The sequence below is a fragment of the Heloderma suspectum genome, chromosome 5, assembly GCF_057233095.1.
Source record: "Heloderma suspectum isolate Gila_16-S chromosome 5, 16-S_ref, whole genome shotgun sequence".
NCBI lineage: Eukaryota > Metazoa > Chordata > Lepidosauria > Squamata > Helodermatidae > Heloderma > Heloderma suspectum.
Window position 1 is genome coordinate 194,324,050 of NC_139462.1, and position 9,975 is coordinate 194,334,024.

At 43.8% G+C, this 9,975-nt stretch overlaps 1 protein-coding gene across 8 annotated transcripts in view; it reads right to left on the reverse strand.

The window, feature by feature from the left end:
• The window catches only part of ANKIB1 (ankyrin repeat and IBR domain containing 1), a 123,828-nt gene that overhangs the window by 112,972 nt on the left and 881 nt on the right, over nucleotides 1–9,975 (reverse strand). For 4 of the 8 annotated variants that reach the window (XM_084858869.1, XM_084858868.1, XM_084858865.1 and 1 more), the window contains exon 2: nucleotides 3,162–3,281. The exons of 1 other annotated variant lie outside the window; for it this stretch is intronic. The gene's annotated coding sequence lies outside the window, so the exon portion shown is untranslated. Of the gene's footprint in view, nucleotides 1–1,556; nucleotides 1,664–3,161; nucleotides 3,282–9,975 lie in introns of all 8 variants that reach the window. 3 more of the 8 variants (XM_084858861.1, XM_084858863.1, XM_084858862.1) reach the window with 3 other exon arrangements.

Sequence of the window (9,975 nt, forward strand, 5' to 3'; positions counted from 1 at the left end):
CTGATAAAGTTCTTCATGCTGTGGCCAAACACATTCTTCCCAGCCTTTGTGAGGTGCAACCCATCCCTTGCCAACAGCCCATCTTCCAGGAAGTATAGCCCGTGGTCCCAGAATCCAAATCTCTCACACCATCACCACTTTCATAGCCAGTCATTCACCCAGAGTATTTTTCGTTCCCTTTCTATCCCTCTTCAAACTGGAAGGATGGATGAGAAAACTATCGGGGTCCTAAAGTTCTTGGGTTTCCTTCCCAAAGCTTCAAAGTCTGACGTGATTTCTTTGTAGCTCCGCTTGGCGGTATCATTTGTTCCCACAAGGATGAGAAGGGATACCTGTCAGTGGACTTTATGAGTGTAGGCAACCCTTCAGTCACATCTCTAGTCTGTCCTCCTGGGAGACAGCATACCTGATAAGTCCATGGGTCTTCGTGACATACTTGGGTTTCGATCCCATGCAGCAAGGTGTCTCCCACTACTACTATTCTTCTCTTCTTGTTGTAAGCCTGGGTTTCATTGCCTCTGCTTGACTGACCTTCAGCCTCTTGCTCACTTTCATGCAGGTTCCCCTGTAATTCTTCCTCTGCAGGCTGTCCTCCAGTCTCATCCGCAAGTACCTGGAATCGGTTCCACAGCTCCGATGCTTCCACTGGTTTAGAGTGGTTTCTAGTTCTTCTGCTCCTGTCACCTTTTTCCAAGGAGTATCCTCTACTGCATTTTTCCTCACCTCAGCAGTCCCCTCTTCTGCTTCAGCTTGCTGTTGCTCTTCTAGCTTCTGTTCCTCACTTTGCTGCTGTAGTTCCACCATTCTGTCCAATAACTCTTTGTGTTCTCTTATTCCCTGGAGGGTCGCCACTCGCCACTCCAGTCCTCTCACTTTTTCTTCCAGCAGCATGTTCAACTTGCACTTGTGTAGGCCATGTTGTTCTCAGGCAAGAAAACAAACATTGCACAAACCTTGCAGGTCACCTCCACAGGAGAGTCTTTTCCTTCCATAGTCTCTATTCCGTTTATGTTTCTAGCTTTCTGATTGGACTGGAATAGTCTGCGCTTTGTCCTCTATTCACTGGAGGTTAACAACAGAGTCCCACTGAAATGTAAGTGTGTGTTACAAGAAAAAGAATTTTTTTAAAAAAGTTTTAAAAAATGTTAGGGGCCTCCCCCTTGACCTCCCCTGGCAAACTCGTTTGCTCCCCCTGTTCGGTCGCTCTGATAGCTCGGCCTCTGGGAGCTTGCTTGCTTGTATAGCCCCTAGACCAGCTGGAGCAGCTTTTTCTGCTCTGCTCAGCTTCCTCTGCTCCGCTCTGCTCAGCTTCGTCTGCTCTAAGGTGGCAGCATATTGAGTTTTACACAAAGATAGGTCTTGACCTTCAGTGGGACTGAGGGGATAGCTAAGTTATCTACAGTCCTATGTTTATTGTTTAGAAACTTTTTTTTTTTTTTTACATTGCAGCCACTGAGGCTGCAAATTGAGGGGGACAAAGCAGCCTTTTAACCCTTACACTGTATTCTGTTTTCAGACTGGGGGAAAAGTCAGGTTGTTTTTACCCTCACTCCTACCTAGGGATGAACGGACTGTGTAAAATCCAGTCCGTCTGTGTTTCGCAGATTGTCAGGCGCCTTTCGTTCCGTCATCCGCCCACAGATGGATGCGAATTTTTTTTTTTCTGTCATGCGGAAAAATACGGAAATAATTACATAAATATTTACATAAGTATTTACGCAAGTATTTACATAATTTTCCTCAGTACATAACATTTAGTGTATTGTCCCCCATTCCATTCAACATCTCCTCAGCAGAAACTTATGTATTTTTCTATGGATTTATATGCATAAATTTTGGGAAAGTAAAAAAAAATCATCTGAAAGTCCATGGACTATGCACGGCTTGAGGAAGGTGCTCCACAGTAGATTCCTCAGATCAGATTCTTAGAAATTCGAGCTCATTTTAATCCGTCTCGAATTTCTCGAGCATCCCTACTCCTACCTGCATGTTATTGCAGGCAAGACTGCAGCCTAAAAAGATATTACATCTGTTTAATAGTTTTAAACGTACAAAACACACTAACATTATTTCTCTATGAAACAAAGCATAGATTTTCCATATTTTATACATACACAAAAAAATATATTAATATAGTCCAAAGGCAATGTTATTGTCAAGGGCTCCTTGGAGGCCTCTCTCAGTCTAATCCAGTAGCCAAGTCCAGACACAGACAAAGGGATTCCTTTCAAAGCTTTATTCTTCTTTTACAACTTAACAACTATACCGTTTGCAACTAGATCTGAGCAGCACAGTACCTATGCCCTAAGTTGGGACAGATGGACCCCGTTTGAAAGGGAATTACTGGCAGACCCCTGAACTTAAGGACTAGGGAGAGTCCCTCTCCTTTTCCCTGGGATCCTCTGGGCGCAGCTGTTGTTTGCGCGCCAACCGGGCACTACGCCTCCTTTCCGTGCCCTCCATCTGGCGCCGCTCTGTGTCGGCGTCGTGCGTCCACCAAGTCTGCTATCCGCGCTCTGTTACTCCCTGCACTGCTATCTAAGCTAGGAATGTTGGTGGGAGGAATCTCCGTCAGCTGTTGGCCCTGGGAAAGAGGAGCGCGCTCCCCTCCCAGGAGCGACTGCTCTTCCTCAGAATCAGAACTACTCTGGGATTCTCTGGGCTCAGTGTCCACCCTGACAGTTATAAACTTAAACAGTGGTATGTGTATCAATTGCAGAACTGATACATGTACAACTGTGTGTGTGTGTTACACACATATACACTAAGTATTTTATTGCCAAAGTACTCATAAAATCATTTTTAGCATTATATATAAACCTTTTCATTTATTCATAAGCCTTTTCATTTACAGATGAGTAAATATCAGTGTTCTTAACACTAGGTAAATTTTGTCCAGTTTGGTGTGGATCCAAAATGAGAGATAGATGACATATGAATACTCTAAACATTCTGAGGTAGAAATTTGTAAGGAAAGTGGCAGGATTTCACAATCTCCTGAAAGTTACTTTATATATGGTCTTGAAAGTTTTAAAGTTATACAGTCTCTGTAATAAGCAAGATTTCAGTTAAAATGCATTTGTTTAATGCTTTAATTAGACTAGAAGCTTTCCCAAACAAGGCTTACAAACAATGGACTTGTACAAAATAGAAAAATATACCTTTGCTCCCTCTTCCTCTTTCTTCTAACGATGATGAAGGACAATCCTATGTGTTGGGTAAGCAGATAGAAACAAAAGCTCTCAGAAGGCTAGAAGAGTTTATTCACTATGGTGTCATCCCTGGGGGAAAAGCAAATTTGTTAGCCCTGTGAGATACCCACTCAATCTTAAATACTATACCAGCACAAGTTCACCTCACTACAACAGGATGCAAAGTATGTAGAACCACACTTTCTCTCATTACTTGTTAATTGACAGAACTTAAGTTACTTTAGACATTTATCACACCTTTTGAAAGATCACCTTTTGAACAGAATTTCCAGTGACTTAAAAACTACTGTAATACAAAGCAATTACTTTATGTTCTCAATAGTAGAGCATTTTAGCTCTCTGTCCTTCCTGCTGCTGCTTTTCAGGGCCAGTAGTGAACCCACAGGACCTATACCAATTATGATTTTAGGTGTTTATTGCTTTTATTATTAGTTTTATTATTGACACCCAGAACAGTATACATTTCCACAGTATATACATGGTAAAATATTTGGTGCTCAGGCCCCATGAATACCACCACTTTCTACATTTATAAAGGAAAATTCATGGAAACTACTAAGCTCCCCAGATTTCATGGATAGAAGCACTCTATAGCAGTGACAACTGCAAAAGGTCCACTGGAAGACTTGGGCTTCCCTCATCTTCAAGTAATTATATGTGATAGCAAACCTGCACAGGTAATTATGTAAACAACAGGGATGCACACATGGTGCGCATGGAGGTGGGGGGAGAAGCTACGATGGCTTCTTTTCCACCAGGATTGTACAAACACCCCAAGTTTCTCAGGCAAAAGGTACCCAATATTCCTACTAAGTACTCTTTTTCCAGAATGCCTGACATGTCTTAGGGTTTCTGGCATCTGAGACAATGCTATATTCCAGGTGCCATGGAGTATCACAAAGCTCACAAACAGGCTCTGCCCTGCTAGGTAAGTTTGGGGACAGAATGGGAAGTTATTGCAGTGAGGAGTGATGGCACTAGGGTGCACTCATTATGAGCCAAGCCCAAACTCAGTGAAGTTTTGACTGGGTCAAATACAGGAAAGTAGTAAGCTGCATAGCAGACAGATCCTGTCTTGTCAATTACAAATTTTAATATTTTTACATACACACGCTATGCAAAAATCACTTGCTCTCACCCAGGCCACATTTTAGACACCACAGCAACAGTTGGGACTATCTTCACCCTAAGGAGGCATGCCAAAGGCAACAGAGGATACCAAGTTCCACAGTTTCTGGAAAGGCAAGGATGTATTGCCTTCACAAGAATAGTTACTCAGCCACCTTTGCCCATCAGTCTTTTTTCTCTTTTTTTAAAGTATCTTTTACCTGGTTTGCATGACACAACAGCCCACCACGGCTTACTTTACCTCCGGTGGCTGTCACGTTGTCCCACATGCCCAGCTTGCCATGTCATGTGAAGACAGGCAGCAGGAGTTGTTTGAGGGTTAGACACCCCCCAAATATTTATGATGATGATTTATTAGCATTATGTATTTCATTTCTACACCATCCAATAGCCAAATCTCTCAGGGCAGTTCACAACAATACACAGATAAAAACAGCATAAAAAATTAAAATATATAACATTTAAAACAGTTTAAACAGCTAAAAACAATTACCACAGTATACTAGACATATTCAGACAGCTGCCCTAGATCCCCCATCATAAGCCATTAAATGCCTGGGAGTAGAGGACAGCCTTAATTAGAGATGGCGCAGAGCTCCCACATGTCTGGCCTTCCGGACTCTGCTCGCTGAGTCCTGGGGCACTGACGGACTCGGCCACCGAGCACCCCAAAGCTTGGCAAGCAGCTGGGAGCACCATGGCAACCCAGAGCTCTCGCCCTGGCCTCCTTGGTGTTGGTCATGCCAGGACCTGTCCTGCCTCCGCCGGCTGTCGAGGAAGCCCTTGACAGCCAGCACAGGGAGGAAGGGCCTCAGCAGTACCCCAGCGCTCTTACCTTGGCCTCCTCTCAAGGAGGCCGGGGCAAGAGACCTGGGGGGTGGCCACATTGGGACCCATCCTGCCTCCTCTGGCTGTCAAGGAAGCCCTTGACAGATGGTGCAGGGAGGAAGGGCCTCAGCGGCACCCTTGCACTCACGTCCTGGCTTCCTTGAGAGGCCTCAAGAGGAGGCCAGAGCAAGAGCGCTGGGAGATGCGCCATGCCAAAGACTCTGGCAGTGAAGCCCATGAGAGATGACAAAAGCTTCTCTATCAGTTTTTCCCTACACCATGCATAGTGTGATAAACTTTTTCCTGTCCTGTTTTTTTCCCTAACAGAAAAAGCTCCAAGTTCTTTAGTTTCAGATGGGGCAACCAGTACTGTACATGCCATATATACTTATTACAATACAGGCAGTTTTATTTTCAATTTCTTGCCTAGTAATCCATAGCACAGAATTTGTCTTTCACAGCTTTCACATACAGAGTTGATGTTTTCAATGACCTCAAGATCTTTCCTGGGGAGCCACCAACAGAACTTATCAATGTTAAGTGGATTCTTTGCCACAATGTGCATCATTTTATGCTTATTTACACTGAACCTCATTTACCATCTTGTTGATCTATCACCCAGTTTGAAGACAATCTTTCAGAGCTCTTGGAAATCTGCTTGGATTTTCATTGTCCTGAATAATTCTATCATTGTATACTTGTCTCATCTGCAAACTTGGCCACTTCACTGGTCATACAACTTGATATCATTTATGAACAAGTTAAATACCACCAGCTTGATGAATACATAATGTGCCCCCTCTTCACTGAAACATTCCCTCACTCCCATTCTATTTTGGAGCCTACTATGATTACATCTACAGCAGCATATTTACGTAAGTTTGTAAAACTATGTCTAACCGTAGTTAGAAACTGTGACTTGCGCCAACTATGGTTAGTGAATGTTCCAGTGAAGAACTGGGATGGGGGTGGGGGAGAGAGATTACATGCAAAGGCAGAAAAAAGACGTGAGCCTTCATGAAACTCTTAATTATTGTTAGGAGGAGATGGGCAGGGATACATCTGCATTGACCATTAATTTAATTTGTATATTTATATCCCATCTTTCTTTGATGATGGAACTCAAGCTGGTACATAGGGTTCTCAGGTGGCCTCCCAGGCACTGACCAGACCCACACTGGCTTAGCTTCAGCAAGGTGGCTGCATCATGTGCCCTCAGACTACGACCTGCAATACAAGGCAAACTTTTCCACCTCTTATATAGTCTAGTATTATAAAACAGCGCATAATGATTGGGAATATTTTTTTATTTCTTTACAGAGAATTACAAATCTCTATAGAAAGAATTAGAAATATAGATCTACTTACATACTGTTTTTTTCATTCTGCAGTGGCAGTTAGATCATATACATCTGAGTTACATCAAATGGAAAGTTTCCAGCAACAATATCAGCCAAAGGTTTTTTAAGAGAACATCCAAGCATACCAATCCTCATTAAATTCCAGCTAATTTACTTGTCTCCAAATTGAGATACGTGAACAGAATTCACTCACATTCACTGTATTGTTAGTTTATACCAACTCGCACTTTAGTAGTTTAAATCTTAAGAAAGGAGTGCACATGTGTTGCTAGCACTGCACATTTTCCACCAGTCTTGAATGATTCTGTAACAGCAGCATGCTGCCCCACAATGCTACATTCCAGAGCTTATCCTACAAGCCTTTATGCACATTCAACAGATTATTTTAGTTGAAAAGCCCTAGACTTCTTAACTTCAGTGGGAAGCTCTTGCCTTACAGATCAGGCTACTCATTCTAGAAATCAGAAGGCTGCTACAACATAGACTGCCTCATAAAAATATGCATGCTTCCTAAACTCTCAACTTTTACTCTAACTAATGTACCTCTGGAAAGTCACAACTGTTGTTTTTGTTTTAAAATGAATAGAACTGGATTTCAACATTAACAGAACTGGACCCCCTCTAAAAATACACTATTCCAAGATCTAAGCAATCCCATAAATTTACATCTATCCATCGAAAAGAGGATGTGAGTCTGTCCATTCATCAGCACCATAATGTTAAGATCATGAAACTCAGACATCTGAAACTTGGCATGCATGTTAAGGGGATCTTAGGGGTGCACACCTCAGGGTTATTTTGTTTTAAATTAATGGAGGGAGCAATCCTATGTCCCCTAGACATTTCTGAGGGGCCATAGGATACCGGGGATTCCTTCATCTGAGGCTGGAGACAGCACTCCGACCTTGGAAGGGGATGGCAGAGCTCTGACCTCCCTCCCCTGATACCTCACAGCCAGCATGGAAAGAATCATGCTGGCTGCCCTCCAGGGACAGAAAATTGATCTCAGAGAGGGAGAAAAGGAGGCATTCTGGTGGCCAGGGAGGGGAGGAGGCTAGAGAAGCCAGGATACAAGCTATCCTGCACCTCTGCCAGCCTCCTTCCTTCCCCCTCTGAAACCTGTCTAGTGAAAAAGTCTGTCTAGTGAAATATGCACAGCAAGAGGATGGGGAGGTGAAGATTGCTTCCATCGCTCTTCCCGCCCTGCACTGGATGAATGGAAGCCTCCAAGTTTGGGGGCTTCCAATCATAGAGGGGGCAATCAAGAGGGTACAATGCCTTAATTAATGCATTAATTCATTTTAATTAATTTAAACATGTCCATGTAGTTGAAGCTTACAGTGACATCTTCAACTTGAAGCCAGGGGAGATTAGCAGGCCAAGGGACAGAGTTACACTCCACCATGCTATGGGGAAGCACCACTCTTGGGGGAATGGAGTGGACAGACCCCTCCCTCAGGGGGCAATGCAAGTCTGCTTGAAGGCTTCACTGTATCAAACTAAGGACTATTCCAACCCATGTGATGCAGGGTCCATTCACTAGTATCTAATAAGGAAAACCATGTATCTGATATTTACCATTTAGCTTCCTGAGACAACAACTCATTATACTGCAATGTCTTTTAAAATGTCTAAAAAGCAAGTATCTAACTACCTCTGACACAGATCAAGTGGGGTATTTGGAGTAGAGTAACAGTGGGGGAAGAACACTTCACCCTTTCCCCATCTACCACTCCAAATCCCCCTTCCAGAGCTATTCTCTTTAGGAAAAGCAGCCACTAGGTAGAGGGGTGTGTGTGTGTGTGTGTGTGTGTGTATGCGTGCATGCACGCACATAACATGTAGCTAGGCTAACAGGTTAACTGGCAAGCCTTGCATTGTCAAGCAACCCTGACTACTATCAGTATTCTGCCAAATTTATGCTATCAGCAGAATTAAATGGTAAATGTGTCACTGAACCAATTCATACTGTAGCTATGCATTTTTTTGTGTTTGGGTTGTGTGTGGGGGAGTAAATTTGCTTGTTTTGAACACTCCAACACAATGACCCAGTTTGCACAATCAAAACCAGCCACTGTGGCTTGTTGCGGGCCGTGGCATCTGCCAGGCACAATTTGCATAATCACCACCTGGCTGTGGCTTATCATGTCATCCTAACCTGGGAGGCATGGCTTGTTGGGGAGTTAAACAGTCCTCAGATAACACATGGGCTGTTGGAGGGTTAAACAACTTTCAAATAACCCTACAACAAGCCATGCTACCTGGGTTTGGCCAACACAAGTCATGGGCAGGTGATTATTATGAAAATTGCACCTGGCACACACCATGGGTCACATCAAGCCACCCTTGCTTGTTTTGACTGCACAAACGGGCCAAACAGCCCTATCTGTCTATCACAACAACTATGGGTTATTTATCTGGCTTGATGGGGTAAAGATAAGCCAAAGTTCCTGGTATGCACATCATGACAAACAACCCAAGGATAGAGTGGGAGCAATCAGGCAGCATGCACCAGTTCATTCACAATCCAGGTGTGTTGGGGTTTTTTTTAAATAAAACCTGGGTTGTGACATGCATGCTGGGTCAATGACTTTCTACATACCACACATGAGAAAAAAGCGTAGGCCAAACTCATCGAAAACACAACCCACACTAGTAGCCTACAGTAGTACTGTCCAAGAAAAACAGTTGATTCTTCTGATTATATGAAATAGCGCCTTTAATTAGAAACTACTGAATATACTAGTCTAATTTTGAGCAAGTATAAAAGACCACACCCTTATACTCCCTGCTAGCTGATCCAGACTCTCTCTACTCCCTTCTGCATTCAAAATCGCAAATACATTTTAGAAACTCTAATAAACTGGAAAGGGGGAGGGAAAGAAGAGTAAAGGGGACAATAATCCTCCTATCATTCATTAACTCGTCAGGATTACAAGTATGGAGAAAAGTAGTTAGAGGGCTATTTAGGTGGTAACTAATCTGCTGAGCGAGCTTAAATAGGCACATCTGTAGCCAAAGCCAAGCCCCGCATCTCCTGAACTGGGCTTAGCCCCGCCACACGGAGACACCTTCTTGCAAAGGACACACATTATCTCCACGTATAGGAAGGAGATCCACCCCAACACCAAATATGTGTTGAGTGCATGTGACCGCTCTCGAAGGGCGATGAAGTTACAGGCCAGTGCAACTCGGTTTTCCATCCGCTCTCATTCCGGAAAGCAAATCCGGAGGACTTTTCTTTGCCTGCCAGGTGCCGAGCCCTGCGGTGCTCCCGCCTTTGCAGTTCCTCTTTTCCAGGAGCGCCCAGAAATGAGAGACACGAGAAAGGCGTTCCTGGGAGCCTCACGCTCAGGCAGCCCGAGTTGCGCCGACAGGACTGTTTATTCCCTCCACTCCGAAAAGAGACCCTCCCCACCCCCGACTCAGCGTCCCGGAAGACTCAC